Source organism: Anas acuta, chromosome 9 (genome assembly GCF_963932015.1).
Source record: "Anas acuta chromosome 9, bAnaAcu1.1, whole genome shotgun sequence".
Classification (NCBI taxonomy): Eukaryota; Metazoa; Chordata; class Aves; order Anseriformes; family Anatidae; genus Anas; species Anas acuta.
Window position 1 is genome coordinate 16,134,163 of NC_088987.1, and position 25,020 is coordinate 16,159,182.

The 25,020-nt window shown below is 42.9% G+C and overlaps 1 protein-coding gene across 5 annotated transcripts in view; it reads right to left on the reverse strand.

Annotated features, from left to right (window-relative positions):
• Positions 1–25,020, reverse strand: part of MAP3K13 (mitogen-activated protein kinase kinase kinase 13) — a 74,512-nt gene that overhangs the window by 45,713 nt on the left and 3,779 nt on the right. For 4 of the 5 annotated variants that reach the window (XM_068692849.1, XM_068692848.1, XM_068692853.1 and 1 more), the window contains exons 2-4: positions 22,035–22,119; positions 20,739–20,855; positions 2,585–2,730 (exon numbers count right to left, since the gene is read on the reverse strand). The gene's annotated coding sequence lies outside the window, so the exon portion shown is untranslated. The remainder of the gene's footprint in view (positions 1–2,584; positions 2,731–20,738; positions 20,856–22,034; positions 22,120–25,020) is intronic. The other variant, XM_068692851.1, reaches the window with a different exon arrangement.

Below are 25,020 nucleotides of genomic sequence, written 5' to 3' on the forward strand. Positions count from 1 at the left end.
TTCATTCTTCAGTAAAATACTTCACCTTAATTATAATCCATAACATGATAGAGACTAAACATATGGATACTTTGCCTCTACAGCACCCGTCACCCCTCACAGACAAAAAAAAGAGATTTTACATTAAACAAATCCCAAAATGTAGCCCCATCATGCATGCTCCTGCAAGCCTTCACACAGGTGGCTCGATTACTTCCTAAAACTTGTCTACTATTATCTGCATGAAGTATTTACTTATGAGAAACATCATACAAATGTAAAGAAAATTTAAAGAAAAACATTTTCTGTCTCTTTGAGGCTGAAAAGTTTTCTTCCCTTACATATATATCCATCCACTAACTGAAGAAAACTAAGATATTTTTACAGTTAAAGATGAGCATAAATGATTTCTCTGCTAGTATTCGTAAAGAAAACACTATTTTTTTCTTGACAATATTCCTCAAAACTTAAATTTCCAAAGATTACAGAACAATTATACAATTTGCTCCTTTTCAGGGTTCTTCACATATACCTATGCTCACAATTGAAATGTCAAATACTCTCCTTTAATAAAAATAAAATACAATGAAAATTTGACTAATGCAATTTCTCTGAAATTACTAATTGTGTGTGCTTTCAAAAGTGTTTTTAACTTGGTTAGCAGAAGTCAAACAAAGTATATTTCTGACAGTAATCACAAAAGGGAATAAAAATAATCTGAATACCATCACAGACAAATATATCAAGCACTTCCCACTTGAAAAGCAAAGGACAATTTTAAGTGAACACTTACAGAGCAACCCTGGTAATATACCAGTTTTACCATTTAATTTTAGATATATGGAATAGATATAGTTAAGGTAAAAAACTGCATACATTCAAGGGATGACATTCTTAAAAATAGCAGTACCTAAAACATCAAGTATCATGCTAACACAGAAGGCAATATACATTACAGAAAAGCGTCACAAGCTCACATGGATGCATTAGATTAGAGAATATGAGAAGAACTTTCTGCCATTTATTTCAAGTTTCAAAAGCAATAGCAAAAATTTGGTTTGCAGACAGAGGGGGGGAAAATAGCACACCTGAACACCAAAGAACTGCTCTGACCATCTAGTCCAACCCCTCATGAAACGCAGAATGACACAATGCACGACCTGTAGCCGCAAATTTAACTTGTACTAAAATCACACCTTTTTTAATAGGAACACAGGTAAACTCGATTTCAAAGCAACAAGAATTTATGAAATCATGGGCCTCTTCTTTATCATCTCAAAGCTCCTAACCCTGTGTCCTAACCAGTCTCTCAATCACATCCAAAATCCATTTTGCACGGCTGGCAACTCCTCAGGAAATGAAGCTGCAGTCAGCCTGTCTGCAACTGGCCTCCCCACCAGCCAGAGCTCCTTACCAAACATGCACAGACCTTTGCTGCACAGGTTGCTCCCTGAAGAAAAACACCAAGTTTTCTTAGAATATGAACCAGAACATCTTCAGCAAAGGAAATTCAAAGAGACCAGGTCAGTCAGACTGGGAGGTGTTAGCACACAACCTTCCCTGCCAGCTGTGCTTTGTTTCCAGGCATCCCTTCAGCCCTTGCTATCTCTGCTTCTCAGTCCTAGCTCAGTCTCCCTGCCGCAGGCTACTGGCTGCCGCCTGCACCTCTCGCTCCTTCCTCCTCTCCTGCCCTGCTCAGCCTCCCAAAGTCTCTCCCCAAGCTGAACCTGGCTGCCCCCAGGCAGCAGTTACCTCCTCCGACAGCAGAGCTCTGAGCAGAGGAACAAAATTGACAAATGCTGTTTACGCTGAAATGCCAAACTGTTTCGATGAATCCACTTCACTGTAACCAGACTGTAACTGTCAGCTTGCTAAAAAAAAAAAAAAAAAAAAAAAAAAAGTCCCTTATTACACCAGATAGTTTGATACATTAAACATTTGACGTTATTTTAGAGATGATGAACAGCTGCTTGAAAAACAAATAACTAAAAACCTATAATTCTAGAACTATTTAGTCTATAAGCTGCTACAATTTCAACGTGAACCACTATTCTTTGCATTTGCTGGAACTTCCCTGGTGTCTCTACTCAGACTAAAACAGTGTAAATTCCTGTGTGGAAATCTGCTTTCTCCAAAAAGCATCCAATTACCGCAGCAAGTACAATGAAAGAGTACTTAAAACAACAGAAAAATAATATATCGGAATCGTCCCCTCACATCATCAATAAATTTGACTGAATAGATTCAAAAGCTCTCAGAGTTCAAGTTGCATTTGAAAAATCTGAACAGTTTATGATTAAATTCAGCCCAGGCTATGGAAACGTTCTTTTGATACTCATTGCTTGCTAGTCACTCACAAGTTGCATCTAAACTGGACTTGCATCAGATGTCCTGCAACTGAGCTATTGCACGAGCGCACGTGTAGCAGTGAAATGGCTACAGACATGATACAGAACAAGATGGCAAACTTACCTAATCCCTACCTTTGGAAAGCAAAAAACATCTAAAACATAAGGATAACTGCAGGAGTGAGTGCTCTTTTGTTTCCTGCCTCCTCGAGTTTCTGGCTAGTTACTACAGTTCAAGCATAAACAACTGCTGATACCTGATCATTTTTCCAGATGCACTGAAAGCCCATGTCCTCTTGGCTTACTGCACATGTGCCTCCTCTTCAAGTCAGATAAATCAAGCTGCTCTCTGAAGTTGCACCATGAGTAATGTTCAAGACAGTCCAGAACTGAATTCTTTTCTCTAGAAAGAAAAGCAGTAAGAAAACTCAGAATCCTATTGAACAAAAACGCATTTAAATAAATGTTCCTAATACCCATCCAAAACATCCTATTAGCATATCCTGATGTTGTGTGGTACATTTAAATGCAGCAGAAAACATCCAAAATAAAGGACACCCTTTCAAAAAGAAGGGTGGAACCTAGGAGTAGAAAGACACCTCATAACATTTAGCACTTCCTTTCTCAGCACAGGCATACACTTTATAATCCTTTTATAGTACAATTTCGTTTTAAATTAAGCAAGCAGCTCCCATAAAAGAGCTCACAGATTTCCATATTAAATACATATATATTTATATATCATTCTGGATTGGATTAGATTTTAAAATAACACTTCCAGAGAATCTATTAATGATTTTTTCCACTTAATTTTATGCTAACACTCCAAGTTATTTCCCTAATTTTAAGCAAATTTTAGGAAAAGCTTAAACTATTACAATCTTCCAGCATAGATTACAACTCCCCATACCATTATTTCTCTTGGTGTCACAAACATGCAGGGAAAGAGATAACAGATTTTGAGAATGCCAGGCCCGAGCCTCCTGTATATTCTTCACATCCCACAGAAGTCTAAAAGATTGCAAGACTTAGTGTGGTTCTTCATATAATTAGAAATATAATCAACACCTTGAACTACAGAACTGGCTGGTACCAGCCTGTAATGTGAGAAGTGAAGTACATAGTCTTAAAAAGAGATTAGCTCTACCTGCAGACATTGTTTTCCTTAGATCCTTAATCACCACAGACACATCAACATTACTACAACACTTAAAGAGGAATTCAGTAATGCTAGCACAACTAATTCTTTATATTCACTGGTTTTGTGGCAAATTAAGCAGCAAAGGCAATTCCACACTCCCAACAAGAAAGCATGTGAACTCAAGGTTAAGCTACATTCAGAGCCTATTATTTGGTCTCCTGAAGGGAGGATGACGACAACAGCAACATACACGCACAACAGTCCCAACCTGCAATCACTGTTGACCTGTACCAGCCCTGTTTTAATCATTTATTAGCACAGTAATTCCCACCATCCTGGAGGCAATGTACCAACACTGGCCCTAGGAGACGCACGGCTGCAGTGAATCTGTTCAGCCTCCCCATCCCTCCAGCAGCAGCAGCAGGTGACTCTCCCCGTGCCCTGAAGCCATGCTACAGCTCTGCTTTCACACTGTGTTATCTGAGGTGATGCTCCTGGAGGACTTCTCCCACTTCGCTCAGCAGTTTGTAAAGAAAAATAAAACCTCCAAATCAGCAAAGCTCTGCTGTGCCTTCTCAAGTGGTCATTGGCACAAGCGGTGTTCTTGTAGGGGCTGGTGCCCACACAGAAGCATCGCCTGGCACCAGGACCACACCACACAGACATGTCCTGAGAGCAAGGTGGGGACAAGAGGAGCAAGAGCACCAAAGACACAGCATCCAAGTTTAAAACCATAGTTTTAAAGACAGGAATCATGGACCTATATACACCTGTGTGTACACACTCCAAAATATATTTTCTTGCTTAAGAAAAAAACACTTAAGTAGATGCTACAGATGAAACAATAACGCATAATTGAGAATTAGAAACATACCAAACCGGGAAAAATTGCATTTGATTACAGTACAGCTAAAACAGCACATTAAATTGGAGAGATGTTCTTAAAAAAAACACCAGCCTGAAGCTGGAAGAATGCCGCTGGAATATATTATTGAATTTCACGTGAAAATTACAGCTTTCTAGTATTATAAAACATCATTTTGTAACTGCTAGCAAAGGTAGGAATTGTCAGTACCCTAGCGGAGACGAGATTTTTGGGGCCTGAGGACTTTTACCACCAGATGAGTTTTGTTCTTCTTGCACTTGTATTTACTACAGCTTTAGCACAGTGCCTGCCAGGTTTAACTTGAGAGATTTTATGCACCTGTAAGCCAATACACAAAACAAGGCAGTATCACAGACTTGAACTCCTAACAATGCATAAATGCACTTACGCCCTTGGTAAAAATTGTTATTTTTGTTGTAGAACAAATACAAAACCAATTATATGTCATACAGACAATCATACACACTGGAAACAAATTACAAAACACACCTGGTGGTTAGATTTTTCCACTTTAGGATAACCATCACAGACCCAAATATTTCTTTCAATCTGGTATTTCTCATCCTAACAGATAATCAGAATTCTGAGTATTCAGTTCAAACACCATCCCTCACAGATGTATTTTGTTTATGGAACTGAACAAGCAAAACATTATTTGCTTTGAAGTTCTCCTGCTCATGGTGAAAGCCGAGCTGTGACTGTTAGCATTGTTCTCATCGGAGCTAGGATCTCGTTTCCCGTGTCCAGTTTAAGATCTGTTCAAAATGCTGCCCACCACCTTACCGTGGCTTTGCACTCTCATGACCATATCCAGTTCAAAATAAAGTATTTCATGCAAAATACATACTTACAGAGAAGACTGCACAAACAGCATGAAAATAGCAACTGGGGCCAATTTCTTCAGAGACTCAACTTTGTCCCCAGCCTGGCTACTCTCCCTGGGTTGATATTGTGATATTGTTCTTGTACAACACCCAGGCCTTGAAGCCTTGGGAAGTTCCTGTCCCAACTCAGCGAGGTGGGAGGGTTTGTTGTTTTAACTGCTGGCTGATAACAGCTTATCAGTAAGTTTTCAAAAGGTTAAACAACACATTTGCATGGGGGAAAAAAAAAAGAAAAAAAAAAGAAAAAAAACAGAAAGCACAAGGAAAATGTTGAATTCATGTTCTCCCTCCTGCTGCTGGGTCCCTCCAGCAGGAGCCAAGCACTGATACACCACGACCTGCAGTGCCATCCAGCAAAGAGATGAACCAAACTCCTGTTCAGAGAAACCATAACTGCAAATACCTCTGGAAGCCAGTGGGAAAGAAACAAAAACGCTTTCTTTCAAAGCAGGAGCTACCTTTGCCTGCTACATTCACACTGTCTGCCTCACAGGGTGGAAAAAAATAACCCAAAATCTTTAAGTTTAGTCTTTAAATACAGGGCAATTTTATCCCTGTTGCCAAATTTATCATAGTGCTACGACAACTCACTGGGAAACAGAAACAAAATTAAGTCCTCAATTAAGGCCTGCTATGATCTTTTATTTCTATCCCAAGCAAGCTACTGAACTGCAAAGGGTGGATGCAACTTTAAACTAGGGAAGAAAAATAAATCAAGTTACAGACTTATTACTAATTCATCCTGGCTGAAGCCACATACCAGCAGCTGCTGCCTCTCTCAATTAACAGCAAATATTGAGCAGTATTGTCATTTAATGGTGTTGACTGCCTGCTGCCCTGTCCGCTGTCACATTTTGAAAGCATTCTGGCACAATTTAAATTAACAACATTAATAAACAAAGCTTAGTTTAGCCCCTGATGTATCAGCAGAGTTCACAGCAGGGAAGTACTTCACTCACTCCATACATTCACTAGGTGGCTGGCAATAGGTAAATCCCCGAAGATGGCAAGTGCCCCCAAAACAGTACTCGTAACTCAGCAGCCCACAGGGCTTACATAGAGGTCTGAGCACAAGCTCAGAAAGAGACAGGAGTACACGCAGGAAAGCAGCTCTCTTCAAAACCAAACACCAAAAAGGTGAAACAAAAGGTCTTGGGAAAACACAAGGAGAGTGCACATTCAGACACTGCTGCTGAAGATTTGTTTTAAAAAAAAAAAAAAAAAAGGTGGGGAAATCAGCCCTGCGCCGTGATTTCTTGTGACCCCTGTGACCCCTTCTATGTGCAGGGAAGTCCAACGCACCCACAGCTGCACTTTCCCTTCCTACCCTCCTGTGCCCACAGCCACACAGCCTCTCGCACCCGCTAGCTTTAAAGCAAGTAATTATACAAACAATGCAATCAGAGCAAGCAACTGGAAACGATGCACTTCTCCCACGATGCCTCCGCAGGGACTTCAGTGGCCTACTTGCTCCGTGGGGTCAAGTCTGCTGGAAGCCACTTAGGTACAAGCGGATACACATACTTTGCATTTCATTTACAAGATGTGTTCCCAGCAAATCAGCAGGCAGTGGCACCTCGGAGGCTCTTCCACAAGCTGATTGCCAACTGGGCCAAGGCCAATGTGTGACCTGAGGAGGTGAGGAGATGCTGAGCCAGCCAAATTGGACTGCAAGGTGCATGCTGGCAACGTAGATACTATGTGAAAAGAACAAGCAGCTTCTGTACAGCCCTCATTACCGTAAAAACTAGAATAACACCATTCAAATCAATATTTATATTGGAAAAATCACTTATTTTGGAGGTAGCGATCCTTTGTACTAGCCTTTCTGCACAGGCAGCTGCATTGTAAGCACGGGAACTCCCCGGAGAGATGCTCTGAGAGACCTGTCAAATGTACAAGAGAACAGCTTTGCAAACAGGCAGGTAAAAGCAGGCTTGGGATCCATCGAGCACTTTGAGCCTCTGCGAGCACACTCTTCATCGTTTTGCTCGGTCGGCTGGAAGTCCCCTCATTTCCTCAGGTCTCACATCCGTACCCAGTGCACCTCTAACATCCAGCCCAGTTTGTTAGGAGGTCTCATTCCCTCCAGATTCCTCCGCCACCTTTATGCTGATGGTGTCTGAGGTCTTCAGATATATTAAGGGACGTGACTAATACCTGCCATCCGTACATCGTTACCTTCTCCCTCTCCTCTCCTGGAGGAAGAGTCATCAGTGAAGTGCTTGTTCTACTCTATCTATTTTAAGAGCGCGGGTTTTTAGCATCCACGCAGCACCGTTTCAAGCTAAAAAAGGTAAATCCAAGAAGTAGACTACGCTTCTGCGGGGAAGACTGAATACTTGTGACATCTCTTGGTTCCTGTGAAAACCTCTGCCTAGCTTCAGACAACCCTCTCTTCTGCAGAAGTCTTCTTCCCTTCTAGTGTGCCCAAGAAGCAGAGAACCACTGCCCAGATTTGTCCCCAGGCTCCATGCCGCAGATATGATCCAGATATGAGCAGCCCGCAGATATGATCCAAGACTCTGAAGGTACCTGACTGCTCCCTACAAAACCAAGCCAGTCAACACAGCTTGCCGTGTCAGCCGATAATATGCTGCACCACTGCGTGTCCTGGTCGGAGGAGTGAGGAGCTCCTACACAATTACACCACCTCACTGTAATTAGACTGCTAAAAGCACATAAAGGTACAAATAACTGAGGCCAGATCTCTGCTCATCAGAGTGGGATGAAAGCTTCCAACTCAAAGGAGTATTAAGTATTACTTAACCTGATGGCTTCTCACCATTTAAGGGAAAAAATGGAAAAGGAAAGATGGGCTGTAAGGGAGAGAGGCTGGTGAAAGGTAACTGTATTTCTTGCAGGAGATGTGTCAAAGTATGAAGAAAAAAAAAAAGACATTGCACCATAGGAGGTTGAAAGGCTCAAATCTCTGGACCCCAAAATGTTTATTGTGCAAAGCAGCCGATTCATAGTAAGCATGGTTCTGCTGCTGCTGAACTACATACGCCTTCTTTGATTTCTACGTGACACAAAGTGAAAACCTAAGTATAAAAATAAAATAGGAGAAAAAGAGCAGAGAGATCTTTGTACCTGGCACAACACAGCAGCACAACGGCTAGCAACATACACAGAGCTCTCAAGCCAGTTCCTCGATTTCACAGCTCGGACAGTTCGGCACAGTGCTAGGGATAACAGCCCCGAGAACACAGCTGTTGCACCGCACCTTACCTAACAGAAAGCGCTGCTCAGCCCCAGTTAAGGGCACCACATCACCTGCTAAGAACACAGCGAAACTCTAGAAGCAGAGAATGAAGATGCATGCAGAAATACTGAAGAAACTGAATGCACAGAGGCCAGTGAGCAGAAAAGGGACCCCACAGGAACTATTCCTCTAGCAATACTTCTCCTAAAAGAAGGAATGATCTTCTCCCTGTGCGATTTGCCTTGCAAATAAAATCCACCAATAAGGATCTCCCTTTCCCCATCATTTCCTTGAGTCACTCCCATCCCGCTAAGGAATAGGCTCAGACAGGTTAAATGAACTCGTGAGGGGAGAAGAGTTACTGATTACTGTTTCTTAATTACTAAAAAGGCGCATCCTAAAAATGACATGAACGCATTCCCTAACAACTAGAGATCTCTACCTCCACTTTTCTTCCTTTTTTTGGTTTCACCTCCCCCAGACTATTACCTGATCATCTGCTTCTTTCGCATCTATTGTCAAAGAGCAGCCCAATACCCTACCCTATTTATACCTTTTACACCTCAAACTTAGTTCTTTTTCCTGTTTTTACATCCACTTGCCAAAATTCATACAACTGCCTCTCTCTCCTCTGCCATCACCACAGGTATACCCAGTCTCCAACCCTAAAGAGAAATCCCAGCTTCACTGAACCCAAAGGCTCAGCCAGCCCCAGCATTCACCCCAGTAGCGTGACTGTATTTTATTACAATTATTTCTGTTCCCCCAAATGGGAGAGCATCAGAAGAAGAGCAGGAAAGCCGTGTGCTTGGCTTTCCAAATCCCTCCTACAGCTGAACACAGAGGCAGGCTATGAAGTAACAAGCTACAAATGATGCTGAGCATAGTGAAAGCTGCCCAGCCTTTGGAAATCCTCCACACAACAAGGCAGGTCATTAAGGAGTACAGGTCTGCCCTGTATATAAATAGTAGTAACGTTTTTTGAAGCACATACACTGGTATTTTCATATTTTGTACTCTTCTCAAGGTTGGGAGTATATTTTAGCGTGACCACGAGCTTCTGAAGTAGGTTCAACATGTAGTTTCCTTCTCTCCTGAGGTAGTGGGAAAAAAATGAAGAAACAGAAACCCACAGCAAAACCACAATTAACCTACAAAGACAAAATTAAGTGTTGCAAGCACACCCACATCTGAAGTCTCTTTTTCTCTGCAATTAGCTGCTGGCAACAAACTCACAAGCCAAGACAGCATCCCTGGCTCTTCCACACCCACCTTACACAGGGGCATACCACTGCCAACACACAAGGACCCCCAGTTACACTGCTGGCCACTCTGAATTTTCAGCTTCCCAAAAGCTGATGTGGTGCTTCTTCCTACTGAACGGCAATCTCTGCAGGCCTCTGGAGAAAGAGGCCAAGTACTGAATAAGATACAGATAACAACCAAATCGTGGCTGTGCCACACTGCTCGAGTGGCAGAAAACATTAAAAGATTTATATTGACAGATTATGATACAGTTCTATTGTAATAGCAATCTCCTGTGAGACAATCAGGCTATCTTCTCACGAGAAACTTTTAATATTCAGATAAATGGCATTCAGCATATTAAACAGTCACCCTGTATCTTATCAGACACCGGTTAAGGATGGTGCCCTCATGCAGAAGCGAACATATTCCAAGGAAGCAGCTCATCGACCGACTCACAACTCTCCTCTGGGAGGCTTGGCCTCAGCCATACACTGTGACATGCAAGCACAGGGAGGATCCTTCCTCACCGGGATGAAGGTGACCGGGGTTACTCACCCATCAGGACTCAGAAGAAATCAAATGCACTAATTAGCTTGAGCTAGGGAAACCCGTAGCTATGCAACGCCTTCTTGCAGCGCTTCTTGGGTAATCAATAAAGCTAACAGCCACCACCAGGGCTGTATTTTACATCTTATTTCTCACCAAAGAGCCCAAAGGAAGTCTCCCTATGTCTCCAGCTGACAATAGCAGCAATAGCTCCATTCTTCCAGGACAGAACAGGCTGTAAATATTGGCTGAAAACACTTATTCCCGCTGGGGACTGGTAACTGTCTTTAATTGTTGGCAGCAGTTGGGGCTGGGGGAGTCTCTCTTGTGCCAAGCAGTGAACAAAACAAATGAAAAAGGACTGTGCCTTGCACATACTGCATTACCTGAACCTAGGTCACGCTGAAGGGGCCATCTTGTAACACCCATGGGATTCCTGTGCTTGCTTTTCAGCTGAAGAAAATGGGTTGAACAAGAAAAACATATTTTAAAACAACTCTGTGCAACTCCTGAAGGTAATTAAAAGGAAAATGGCTGAAAAGGCGCTCTGTCCTTTGTGCTTCAGACTGCAGACCTGCACGCGGACAGTGATGCCCATTAGCATTTCTCTTTCAGTTTTACATCGATTGAGTTCACTCCAGACATACAATCCTGGCATGTTAGGAAGGTACTTCTGACTAAGCATAGGTAATAAAATGCACACCATGAACAGGAAATACATTTGCAGAGCATTGTTTAACATCAGCCACATCAATATGGTCTGTCAATCATTTTTCCCCATTCCTTCAAGCAGATAACGTTCAGGAGTTTCTTTAGCTTTTCATAAGAAATTCTTCACATCAGCTGATCAATATAAAGCAATTAGTGGAAAAAAATAGTTTGTTCTATTATGAGACATCTGTTTTACTCCTGCCAGATAACTGTGGAAGCTGAGTTACAAACCCAAAGGTCAAAGCTAATAAAGTAGGAAAGGGAGCACGCAAAAAGGAGGAGATTTCCGGATGGGCAATGAATATGAAATAATCCTTGAGAAACTGTCCTGTTTGTTCTCTGAAGAACTGCTACTCATTGTACAGGAAGATGACGAGCTCAGTTTGTGACCCAGTGAACTTTAAGGCTGAAGAGAAGGAGAGCAATAGCAGGTGGCCTTTGATACCAAGGTCTCTGCTCTTGCAGCTTCAGTATCTACTCCATTGCTCCAGGCAATCACTTGCTCTCATGTGATTCCCAGAAAGACCAAATTCTACTTCAGAGGTTAACACAGCTCAGTTAATGTTTCCAAGATGTTGTTTTTGAGATGAAACACGAAGCAATCAGAATGATGTGGCTTTTTCTTTTTGTGCCAAGTGCCCAAGGTAACAAAGGTAATCAAGATAAAGGCACAAAAGGTGACAGTAGGTACCTAATACAGGTATGATTTTCTAGGTTGGCTTTTGTGAATATCATCATCTGAGATTACATAAAAGACAATTTTCGTTAGATGATTAGAAGAGCCAGCTGAGAACACTTAATGCTCACTTCTGCCTCCCCTTTGGGCTTGCCTTGTATCTTCTTCTGCGTAAGCAATGGGTTGATCAAACTTCTTCCTGTCCACACCCATCATTGGGAGGCAGTACAGAAATCATCTCGAATAGCTCAGAAGCCAATTCATCGTACAGGTAATGAATCTCAGCTCCACAGGACCATACGTATTTTGAGAACCACAAAAACTAACCCCAATGCCAAAAACTGCCCCTTTTTGCAAGGATTCTGATGCACCAGCAGTCTGTATGGGTAAGAGACAAGTGTTAGCCATGAAAGGATTTAGTAATTTTCCAAATTCACAACTTCCAAGTATCAGCCTCTCTGCTGATAGGAGAATAAAGATGCACCACAATGAGAAATTATTCCTGCAGAAGAATCCTCAGCACGATGCTGAGTTCCTTGTCAGGAATGGTATAGTGGAATATCTTTTTCTTTAGTCAACAGCCCCACTTCTTCAAACAGGCAGCTTAGGCGAGAAGGCTAAGAAGCAAAACAGTCCCTGCTCATGGCTACAGAGCAAACAGCCCCACCACATGCAGTCACCTATGGGATTGTTCTGACCAGTTCCTGGTCTTCTACATTACACCCTTCCATTCCTTCCAGTGCTCTTGGAACATCCGCACTTCAAAGAGAGACTAGAAATTCTGCTTACAGAGTACCTCCTGGGTGTTGCAGTGAGAAGCTTGAAGAAACCTCTCACACAAACACGCCCAGCTTCCGAGCTCCTGCTCCTTGAATAAGCTGCTCAGAAATTTGACTTCTATTGCAGCATCATACAATCAAATGTCCTTCTCCTGCCATGTCTTGGGATATAACGCCTTAGGGAAAGGAGGTGAGAAAGGTAGGTTGAAAAGTACTTTATGTCACATCTAGAGTTTCTAAGCTGCTGTGCCTTTTCTGCTGCCAACATCGGGGAAACAATGCCACCGGATCGCAGTAGGTCTCCTGTACAGCCCATGCAGTGTGACACAGTGGTACTGGTTTGGAGAGAAATGACTCTGAATGGCTCAAGTGTCAGGCTTGATAACAGAGAGGAATCCTTTTCTGACAGACATGCAGCTCAGAAGAACATGTATTGCTTTGACCTACCCTCCTCACTGCAAATTCATATACAGTTTGCTTTTTTTTTTTTTTTTTTTTTTTTAAAAATAAGGGCCAGAAAGAGTGAAAATAATTCCTAATCCACTTATGTGCTTTGGCATCACTATCCTAATTTCTGTTTCCACTGGTAACTACTACTTACACTCCTTGCAGTTCTGCCTTCTGGTACGTGTGTGCTTTTCCCTCTAACTAGAGAGAGTGAGAGCTGACACTTCACTCACCCCTTTTCCCCCTCCTGTTGAAACCTTATTTCCACTGCTCTAATAGTTCTTGACTTAACTGGGACAAGGAAAATTATTCTGGGCTCCTCTGTCCTAGCAGTAAGGCTATTCCATATTAACTATCCAGAGTACTGAAAAGTCATACTGAAGCCCCAGGCAACCACTCTAGCACTCCCTCAAATTCATGGTTTAATATAATTGTCCATTTTTACTGGATATGTCTATAGCCACTGCATACTGCTACATATATATACACTTTCTTTTTGCACAGAAATACTTCCGTAAACAAAATTTAGAAAATTCCGTTCGCTGCTATGCATAGAACTTCATTTGACAGCATTCTTCCCGAGTCGTCCCAATAAGCTGAATTTCTATGCAACACTAAAACCAGAGCTATTTCATAAGCAACATGTTGTTTTTTTCATCTGTTTAAGCAATATGCTGAAGCATTCATAATACTTCAGAAGTCTTAGCAATTTGTACATACCTAAAAACATAGGATCATACCTGTTGGTTTTGGCATACAATGGAAGGATCAGACTTCCAAAAGCTGCTGACGCTGCTGCTTCCTCAGCCTCTGTTTTAATCTAGGCTAGACTTCCAACCTTCCCCAACAAGGAGTGGAGGGGGCAGAATTTTTAAGTAGCCTCAAACTCCGACCTTAACTTCGCATCATCCGATGTCCACCATCAATACCGCTGTGCCAACACATTTTTCTTCTTCTGGGGGATGCAAAGTGTTTCTGTACAATCCTATTTTTCACAGCAATGAAAAAGAAAATTTGGTTTGCCTCATCTATAGCAGTTTGCAAACTACAGCACGTGTACCATCAAAGATACAAGCTCTTTTCAGAGCAAAATAAAATGAAAACCTGTAGCAGCATACATCACAACTCCACTACTGAGCTTTGTCATTTCTGGTGCTGAAACAGCAAGGTGAAGCTCTCTTTGGTATACTGTGACAAAGGAAATCACCTGCGGTTTTCAGATAGCACTTCCCATGAACTGTCAGTCATTCCAGCTGCAAGAAATAGCATAACAGGTAAATCACTGTTACTTTCTGTAAGGAAAAACAGCATCCAGAAAAGCCTTTCTTTTGAGTCACATTAGCTAAGTTTTCTAACTTTTCCATCAGGCAAAACCTGGCTGGTTTCAACTTCCTAGGGTCCGTACCCAAAACAATCCACCACAATTTGAGTTCATCACTATGTTACGCTGTCCAGGTTGTACTGTACTGTACGATGCTTCCCCAGGACAAGCTCATTTTGCAGGCTGCACTTTGCCCATCCTGACACTGGAAACAGAGAGCTGGCTGAAGGCTGCTATCAGTACAGGGTAAAGCAAATAAAGATACCAGTAAAATCACTTTTTGGATAAGTCAGCCAGTGCAAACACAGCTGTCTAGGAAATATAGAGAAGCAGGAATGTACCAAAGCATAACTAGGTAGGAGTTTTGTTAGACATGAAACTAAACAGAGAATACAACATCCTCTGCTACTGCTGCAATGTTCTGCCAAGCAAACATTAAGCTATCCCCTTCCTAATTGCCACCTCAGTTAAAACACAACCAGTTCACAAGCACACCGCTCAGTTCTCCAGATGCATCACAGACTACAGAACAGCAGCACACACACTACCAGTTTTTACATGGGAAACTGTGCACGCTCAGGTTTTCGCCCCCCCCCCCTCAGAGGCCACAGCTAAAAGTGACCGCGTAAATGCACCTGCAGGGCTCCCAGCTCCCCCAGCAGCCGCAGAGGCACAGAGCACCTCTTCTATGCCTGCTGCTAGCAGGTACCTCAGTTTGAATGCAGATCACCATCATCAAGTAATGAACTAGTCCCCTGCACCACAAGCTGCCAAATTCATCATCTCCTCCACAAAGACACCTCAGGAAGAACGAATTCGCTGCCCTTGCTGCAATACAGAGCAGGTGGGCATAACTTAAACTCAGAGAAGGACCTGCAGCTGAAGCTCTCTCCAGCTTTCTTTGCCATTAGCAAACACACAATGAAACACATTGGTAGATCCACTGGAGCAGCAAGCAGTTTTGTTTTGTTTTTATTTATTTATTTTTTAATCTTACCAGTATTCTTTTTAATAGTTTATGCGAGAGCTCATCAGTCCTCACTGTCATGGAAAATTACATCTCTCTTGCAAAAAAAGGTACACAGCTGTAGTTGTACAGGTATATACACAGCATTAAGGTTTAAACTCTCTGGTTTATTGCAAACCTCTTTTGATCCATGTACGCGTATCACTGCCACAGCTCTGTCCAAATCCTGATTTCAGCCAGCTCTGCTTAGATCCAGGACAGCTGGTTTTCTGGGGGTGCAATCACACTCCAGGTGAAGCATATGCCAAAGCTTGCCATCAGGAGCACAGCACCCGTTTAGAGCCACTGGCTCAAAATGTCTGCAACAGGGCGCTTGAAAGACAGAACAAAAACTTGAAACCAAGAAATGTGCTGGTGGATGAAATAGCAGCTGAGATTGCCTGCACTTGTCTTCACAGGCTGTGACTTTAATTGCAGCGTAACACTGAAGAACATTAGTAACAATTTTAGAAAGCCCAGTATCGACTTCATTTATTTTGACAAAGCCTTTCTCTGCCCTCATCTTCGCTGACTACACATGTCAGAGGAAGGTCAAAAGAGCTTAATTTTCTTTTACGCTGTACAAAAAGGCACGGAGAACAGCCAGTAAATTTAGCTCTTTTCATTTTCACTATGACTTAAGAACAGAAGGAATTGATTATCATCACACTGACTCCAGCATAACCTGGCTTCTTTTTATCAAGGTTGCTTAAATTAAAAGATAAAACCAGAGCTCCCTTTTGCCTGAGATTAAAAAGATGCATCAACTCAAAGACAGCATTTAGATTTCAAGGAAAAATAAATTGTGGTAACTCATCTGAGCCGAAGGCTTGAGTGCCTTTCCAGACACAGCTTATTTCTAAACTACCAATACTGCAATACTCACGCACCAGAGAATGGAGACAGAGCCAGGTGCTAAATAAACTAAGTACAAATTTATTGTGGACCTTATCAGTAACACTGAACTCCTCCTTTACTCAGTGGCACTGATCAAACATGTTAGTTTAATAGAAATGTAACTCTATTTCAAGAGGGCAAGTGCAAAGTGCTGGAGAAACAGTATTTTCTTATTTGGTAAGACAACATGCAGACAAATAATGTTACCTGGCAAATTTACAGTGAAATGAGTGCTGCACCTCTCCTAGTTCTATGTAGCTAATCATGATCGTAATGTAATCAAATATTTTTATTTACAGCCACTCAATATAAGTGTAAGAAAAATATACCTTAAAAAAGAACATTTATATTCAGGAAGCTAGAAAAAAAAAAACATGACAAGAATCCTAAGCAATACTTCCCCTCCAACACGATAAAAGTCGTTCACAGTTACTGCCTAAAATAAATGACGGATCAATGTGCTCTGCTTACCAAAACTGCTTTTCTTAATAGCGGATCTTCATAAAAGAAAGGTTATTTTCTTTTATTATATTTATTTATAATATATAATTATTAACTTCTCCTGGCACAGAGATACCCTACATCAGGGATTCCTAAAATGTTGTTTATGGAGAACTAATTAAAGGGAGTGGCTGTGTAAAACAGCTCTAAGAACAGCAAGTCTCAGCCTGGTATTAATGGTACAGCCCCTTCACCACTAAGTGAATGCCACCGGTTCCCAGCAGTAATATTTTACACATGGTTGACGCAAAACAAATTGTTCCCAACGCAGCAAACGGAACATCCCCCAAAGTCTACATATTTTTTACCAACCAAGCTGGCAAATTCACGGCAGCAACAGTGGCAGCAGCTGTAAATTCAACGTGGCAATGGGTCCGATGGATCTGCCTCTAGGAAACCTGGCGTTTGTCGCAGGCTGTTGCACTGCTGGTACCACAACTGAACTGTTACACTTCCAACGTGTAATAAGAAACCCTTAACATCTCCACAACCCTCTCTGGAGATGGCTGGAATAGCTCCCCTTAGAGAAGGGATGGCAATGCCTCAGAGGGCAGGTTTCTGCAATTTTCCTTCTTCACAGCTCCAGCCCCCAGCGGGCTGGGAGCTCCCCCAAACTGGAGTCAGCCAGCGAGCCCTGGAAGCAGTCCCTCTCCCACAGAAAGCAAGGATGGCACCTGATTCTCGCTGCACAGCGCCTTCCAGTTTGTGGGTCTTGGCCCAAGGTTCAAACAGTCCATAGGAAATACTGGGGCATTTTCAATCCAAAAAGGCCATGAGTGATGACGTGAGGGTCAGAAAGACAAGGGAGATAAACCAACAGGGACCTCTATGACTATCCGAGGCCTCGCACCTTGGACAGAAGCCTTCTGCAGTCTCATCCCCATGAAAAATGGACACAAATCACAGCCTCAGCAGAACCCAGAAGTTATCCCTTACCTGGACACATGCACACGGGAGGCCAGTCTTGTGGCACCTGCATGGGCCAGAGGGCAATGCGCCCTGTTCCCTCCCAACAGAGCTTCCTAGTGCGCACAAATACCCACGTGCCCTGCCCACACACAGGCTGCAAGCCTCCTCTTCAAGGAGACAGCAAGGAATCACGACCACCCAGCCACCCTTTGGTCGTAGCAGCAGCTGGAGGGGCACAGCTCTCAGTTCTCCCATCCTGAAGCCCTGCCTGCAGCAGTCAGCTGTCCCTAGAGGCAGGCAGGAGCTGCTGACACCTCCTGCTCTAGTGGCAGCTCTGAACACAGCATGCTCTGGTGTCCCACGGGAGGCCAGCGAAGTGCTGCCTCTCGTGCCCTGTCCTGCAGGAGGGATGCGATCAGAGCACGCACCAGACCCAGCCTGCAGGCCATCTGGCAAACCACGATGCTGCCTCTGATCAAGCAGAGGCTTTGAGCCAAGAATCAGTACCAACTGTTTTACTGGAAACATCTCCAAATATTTTTCCAGCTACTGTGGAAAACATACGCTCCAACAAGGCCAGACCAGCAAGCAGGACCAATGAAGATTTCTCTCTACTGTGGCATGCTGCGAGAAGATCCGGTGCTGAGAAAAACCACTGGGGTTGTGACAACAGCTCAGAAATTACTCAGTCAACTGCAAACAAGAAGTAGGAGCAAGTACTCAAAGCAGACAGTATCAGAATACCAGCACTACCTGATATTTACCTAATGACTCATACAGAGGAGGATCCATTCATTTAGGGGAACTGACCTAACAGTCAGAGAACAGGTAACAGAAGAGCTTATAAAACGACTGGGAGCTCAGCTCTTCCTGACCTCAGAGAACAAAGAAGCCTTGTAGCAAGAAACATATCCTTCTTTCACACACACTCACCCTTTTCTCACTGTGTTGCACAATCTTTATCCAGAGAGGAGAGGTGCACTTTTCATCAAGATGTAAAAGGAGAAGAAAGAGAGCAAAAGGAAGGTGGTGTTTCTGTTCATCTGTATCAATACAAAAGTACAGACTACACCAGTAAAAATATTTCCAAATTGCACTCCCTAGTTTTCCAGATTTTCCAGCAAAAGGATTCACAGATGACATTTTTTAACCTTCCAACCACCTTTCACCCGCTCACAAACAGCATCAGTGTAACTACCAACTTCCACAACCACTCAAATGTCACAAGTAGTTTTTAGTTAGATATTCACATACAGTTACTTGTGCAGGATTCATAGACCAAATTTAAAAGATCCTTCCCTCCAAAAATAACTGAAGATTGTTATAAATACGCAGCCATTCACAGCCTCTTTACATATAATGAACGCATAATGTGGAAAAAAACTAGGGCACTCCAAGTTCAACAGTAAGTGTCTTAAATGTTTAGACTGCAAGCAGTACAAGAAAAAGAATTGTTGTTCTTCCATATAGATATAAAATACTCAACTTAAAACTCTTAGAAAGCATCTTACTCATCTGTAGCATTAGATTAGCTTCCACGTTATTAGGTAGAAAGCATGAAATATCAACAGCAAGATCCTACTTAAAGTCTTCCCGGAGTTCTCAGTATCTAACTACACGTTACAAAAGCTCAAAATCCAGTTGTCCTAGCTGAAAAAAAAAAGATATGCTCAAAAATACAAACTGAAGTCAACTGAGCATTTTGGTAACACTTTTTCCCCAAACACAGATATCAGGGACTTCTATTGAAACACACTTACCATTAATGAAAACAAACCAGAAACAAAGCTTCTGACTGAGGAACACGGGCCCAGGACTAAAGCTAGATCACTGTCACCCAGGGCTAATGCAGGACAAGGTTTTAGACCTTAGCAACACCTTTTGGTTTGGGGGTTTCAGTTTGTTATCCTTTCATGTAGAATCGTGCAGATTATACAGAGACCAAATAGTGCAAATGAACATGCACAGTATTTCTCTCTGCAGCTACAAGAGACCAAACAGCACAAAGGAACGTGCACAGTATCTCTCCAGCTACAAGTCTTCTCCTTCTCCAGTAGGAAGGCCCCCTCCTACTGCACCGCCCTGCCTCTGTCAAGTACCACACTCACAAGAGAGGGTACTCTCAGCACTGCTCCATATACAAGTATTTCAGAAACTCACATGGGTAACAGGACACAGAGCTTCAAATCTGCAAAAACACATGAAAACTGAGTCCATTGTAAGCTGAACTTCTAGCAGGCTTTCTTCCCACAGTGTGCAGTATTTGCACACCGGAGGCCTATGACTCCAGCACTGGGCATTTTGAAACAATTTCCATGCAGACCGAATGACAGCTGGCAGACACCTAGATGCATTTTTCACCACTCACACTGCACTGTTAGCTTTGAGGTCATCAGTTCTGGGCAGTTCATATTAAAAAGAGAGAAAATGTAATTATCAATAAGCTAACTAACAGAAAAGCAACTTTACTAGCCTAAGTAAATTAATCACAATTGATACCACTAGGCAAGCAAACTTGGACTTACACAGACTCATGGCTTCCTTGTATGTGTTTACATAAAGTGACAGTAAAGTCTAAATCAAGATGTTTTAAACCTCAACTGTTTGTGACTTCCCATTTTGATTTCTGTTATTAAAGGATTTTAAAACAATACTGCACGGTCACTGCCTACAGCCCTAAGGGTACGAGTACAAAAATAACAAAAAGATACCACAAACTCTACAAAATAAAATGGATTTAATTTCATTGAAGCACTATGTTCTTTACTTTGGGGATATTAACTTATTATCTGTGACAGCAGGCAGCCTTCTTCAGCTACTCTGAATGCTGATAACATCACTTGAGGTATGACTGGAACAGAACTTGAAAAAGCCTTACCTAATTTAATACATTCAGCAAACTGAAATTTGTCTTTTAAACTTAACTTCCTCATCCTGCAAGTAAAACACTTGTTCATCCTCCACCCTCCAAAAAATATCCATGCTCTTTCCCATGGTTTACCTCTTTCACTAAGCACTCCATTTCTTCAAGAGTTTCCAAATTAATGATAATTAATGGACAAGGCAGAAAATACACCTGTTTCCTAGATATTTCTTCCAATGACAAAATAAATCGCCTCACAAATATGCTTCCATGGGCTGTGCCTTTCCTGTGCACACTAAGCTGAATCGAGGGCAGTCTTAACTCTGAGAAAACCGATGGTCAGGGCCCAGGACATTAAACAGTTCATCCGTCACAGACAAAACCTACTCACCTTCACGACATTCTAGCTCCCAGTAGAAAAGCGTGAAAAGGCTCATTTTGGAAGGTGCAATGGTCCATCAGTTTTTGCAGTTAAATTTCTTTGCCGTTCCTCTCAGAAACTGGTATTCTGGAGATATAAAAAAAAAACTCAGTTTAAAATACAGCTCTCTCGCAGACAGCAATACTGTGTTACATAAACACTACGTTTTTCCTGCTTTTTACCTGGCACACACTGAAAGGTCACCTGAAACCAAACTGGTGGCTCCAGTTACTGAACAGCTATGCTGACGAATGGCAGTAAAGGCTCCAATCTTTACCTCTGCGACCCTCACGGTTTATGTATTTAATATCTTCATTAAAGTAGCAAACTGAGAATGTTGGGCTTATCTTGGAAACAGTAACACTGAACTTTTCTGCTCAGTTTCACCAAGGTCTCATCAACAATAGATTAGCTTCCTTAACCTCATTAGGGACACTCAAGTACAATTGTGCTGCACAATGAGGGCACTTTTTACCCTGTTTGGTGTTTTGAGGAGTTGGACAGATGTTTGAAAATAAAGCTGAAAAGACAAATCCAAAACATTTGGATTGTAAATGAGCAAATGCCACGTTTGAAACAAATTCCTTAACAGGCCCCATTTTGCAGCCAAAACATTTAGATCTCCAGCAAGAATTAACCCAGGTAGATAAATGGTTCACTGTGAGATTAACCAAGGTCATGTTCTCTTACACTCAGCTTTTTAAGATTCCTCTGCCACAAAAGTTCGCCCATTAGGAAATTCATCGTTGAAGCACATCAGCACAGGCTAAAGCAAAGCATGCTATCGCCTGTGAAGTGCTGCCTGCCCAAGAAAAAGCCACGTCTTCTGAAAGAAATCTGCATTTGAGAGCCTCCTCGACTGTGTGACTGCTGCAGCTGGATGTTCAGAGATAACTGCCAACTCATTAAAATCCAACATTAAAAGTTTATTAAATATGCAAGCATTAATGGAATTGGACTAGCAGCTATTTAGACAGATAAAAATTCAACACAGCATGTCCTGCAGTTCCTGTTATCAATATTCTGTAGCCTGCCCTTTCGCAAGCGTCCATGAAAAAGTCACAATGCTATTCAGGGCAGTGAAACCCTCCATCTGTTCTAGTTTACTCAGGTCACATTCTCAAGGTTCCCACCAGGCAGGAAGCCTAGGAAAACACAGCTACTTCCCAAGAACTACAGCTCAGCTGCCACACTCCACTGCTTGGGATGCAACCTTCCCAAGAGCTTCCCCCCCCCTTGGCTGTATCTGCAGGGCAAGTCCCATACCTCTTTGCAGGCTTACAGGTACAGAGGCTTTGCATACGTTCCAGACTCACAGTTCTTCTCACCTGGCTGCTGGAGTTTGAAAGAACTGCAAAAAAAGAAGGAGAGTGGAGTGTCAAGCAACATAGATTAAAGAATGTCAGCCTCTTAAAAGCAACTTTCCTCAGGTAACTGAGCGCACACAGCATGCTTGCAGAGCCCTGCTTGGAGCTACTCACTCGGAGAATCCAGAAATAAGCATCAGAGTCCTCCATGCAAACCACAATCCTAGTACAGCTCAACAAAATGCAGTTTCATTCCTGGATGACTCTGCAAAATCTCAGTGCTTGGTAAGTATCTACAGCAAAAACCTGGAGGTGCGTTCGGAGTGATATCAGACTTGGAAGCGTTCTTCATTAATACTATCAGCATAATTTAAACTGGCCCGGGGGAAAAGAGGACAAGGAATATCTCTCATCACACAGAGCATAAACAAGCTCCTGAGAGTCTCTAATGCACCTCCAAGTGACTCTGGCAATAGCCTCGCTCTCTCAGTAGTGATTTCAAAGAGCATCTGGAAAAATTTTGTCCTCTAATTAAGCAAAAAAGTATTCTCTCAACATGCAATAGGTGTTGGGAAACAAGTGTATAGCATCTATGCCTTGGAGATGTGAGGTTTCAGAAAAAGACTGAAATGAAATCTTACAAACAGGAAAGAGCATGACTTACTGGGAAAGAATAAGAAATGAGGAGTATGAAGTATTCTAAGCTCTGAAAGAGACAGTGAACTCATCGAACACAAAGGGAAGCCAGCCTTTTGGCCAGGCAGGCTTTCTACTAACGTTTTTCTTTGTAACAATGACACTCTCTTACTGGAGAAAAAGCAGGCCCTTTTAAGTGTCAAGAACTATCTGGCACTCAGTCTGTGCAATCCAATACATGAATCTGAAGTTTGAGCTGTCTGTTGGTCCTGTAACCATGTGGGCCTCCCACAAAATAGGCAGAAGGGTCCAGGATCCTTTGGCCAGGAGGGAATCAACAAGAGCATCCGTCCATTATCTGATGCACCACAACGCATCATATCTTGCAGAACCCTGAGGAGCAGCCTGTTTGGGGTCAGACATACAGTCCCATCCTATTTGGGGTCAGACATACAGTCACAGCCTATTTGGGGTCAGACATACAGTCCTCTTCAGTCAACTGGCTACCTGGTCATCATACCGAGCCCCCAGACATAACCGTACTGAACAACTCCCGTACACAGGTTGCATTATTTCTCCCCGGCAGTTCTTGCCCCAGGAATGAGCAAGGGATTATTGAACACAAAAAATCATCTCCTTGCTCACAGCTGACACCTTTGAACAATTTTCTGCCCCCTGGGCTGCAGGAGGAGTCTCTAAGCACAGAAGCACAACACATCAGTTAACCAGCACCAGTATTTCCTCCCATTACAGACAGGCAATTACATCGAAACTACAGGGCACAGTACCTTGAGGAATGTAAATAAACCATAAAAATGTACTGTATTTATAAGTGAACCAGAAGGTCAAAGTACTCCTAGTCACCTATAAGCTGTGCTAACCTCCACCTGGGAAGGCACAGGGAGAGAGGAGTGCTCGCAGCAGCAGTGACTAAAGGCCCTGTAAACATTTCTCATTCCCTGAGGGCAGTCATGGTGCCACTGAGCAACACCACGAACTTCAGCATTCAGGTTGTCGTTAACACAAACAGTCGGAAAACAAAGGATGTTAAGGAGAAGTCAGAAGTCAGTCTGCTACCTGCTGTGGCCCTTGGCCACCTGCATGAGAGCCCAGCTCCTCCACGTCCTCCAGCACTGGAGTGTCGGGCTGATGTGAAGCCAGCAGCAGTGCTAGAAACACAGCACCAGTGGGAAACTGCTCTTCCAGCAGCACCCAAGTGGTACACATGGACCAATAACTGAGGAAACTTCACCCCCTCTAGCACTGACCCATCCTGACACACAGCAAAGGCCCACACTGCAGTGGCCACAGCAGCAGGCACCGAATGAGACAGCGACCGTGCAGCTGGATGAGCACGCCAGCAGCAACCCGGAGTTGCAGGAGCCAGGGCATCAGCCTGTACCTGTGCCTTGTCGGGCAAATCTGTTTCTCATCAACTTGCTGCTTGTGCTGGTACGTTCCCCTTGGCTTGGCTCTGAAGCTGGGCATGCTGGCTTCCTTTTCCACTAGGGAACTTCAAAAATCACACGCGCTCTCGCAGCGGAGTCTACATCTAAATGCACCGTGAACAATGGGCTTTGCTCACAGTTCCCACCGCAGCAGTACGCTCACTCAGCAGATGAATGCAAGGACAAATGTAGGCCACACATGCAGAGAAAGATATCCAGACAACAAAGATACTATAGATGTCATTTTCAGAGTCAGGAAATGAACACTCACTAAAATAGCCTGCAAGTGCTGGGGTACAGCTCAGTAGGAGCCAGATGGGCTAAAGGAAAAACAAGTTTCATCAGAAAGTTAAGAGTTTTTTTCCCCACACACACTAAATTGCCTGATGAGTCATTAAAGAAAAATCTTTGTGATGTAACTATTCAGTTAGGCATGGGACTTATACAAAGAACACTCTCATAATCAGCTCTTGAAGTAATCCTCTGACCACCATCTGGAGGTCAGCCTAAATCCTGATCTCGGTTTCACTAAGCATTCACGCACCTTTGAAACCAAGATTTTAATATAAACACACCTGAGGTGAACCACATCGCCGCATTAAACTCCCAAAGCAGTAAAAGATGACAAACACTAAAAACCCGAGCGACCTCTCACTCCACAGGCTCTCTCAGACAGCTCTGTGATACATGTTCCAGAACACGCACAGACTGAGCCAGGGGCGATTCAAGTCCATCACATCTAGGGAAACAGCTTCAAAACGAGTTAGTAAAAAGGCAGGGCCTACCAACCCAATCCTACATCTAAATCAAAACGTTTCTTCTGTTGAACCAAAACAACTGAAGCAAATCAAGTCCCCATGA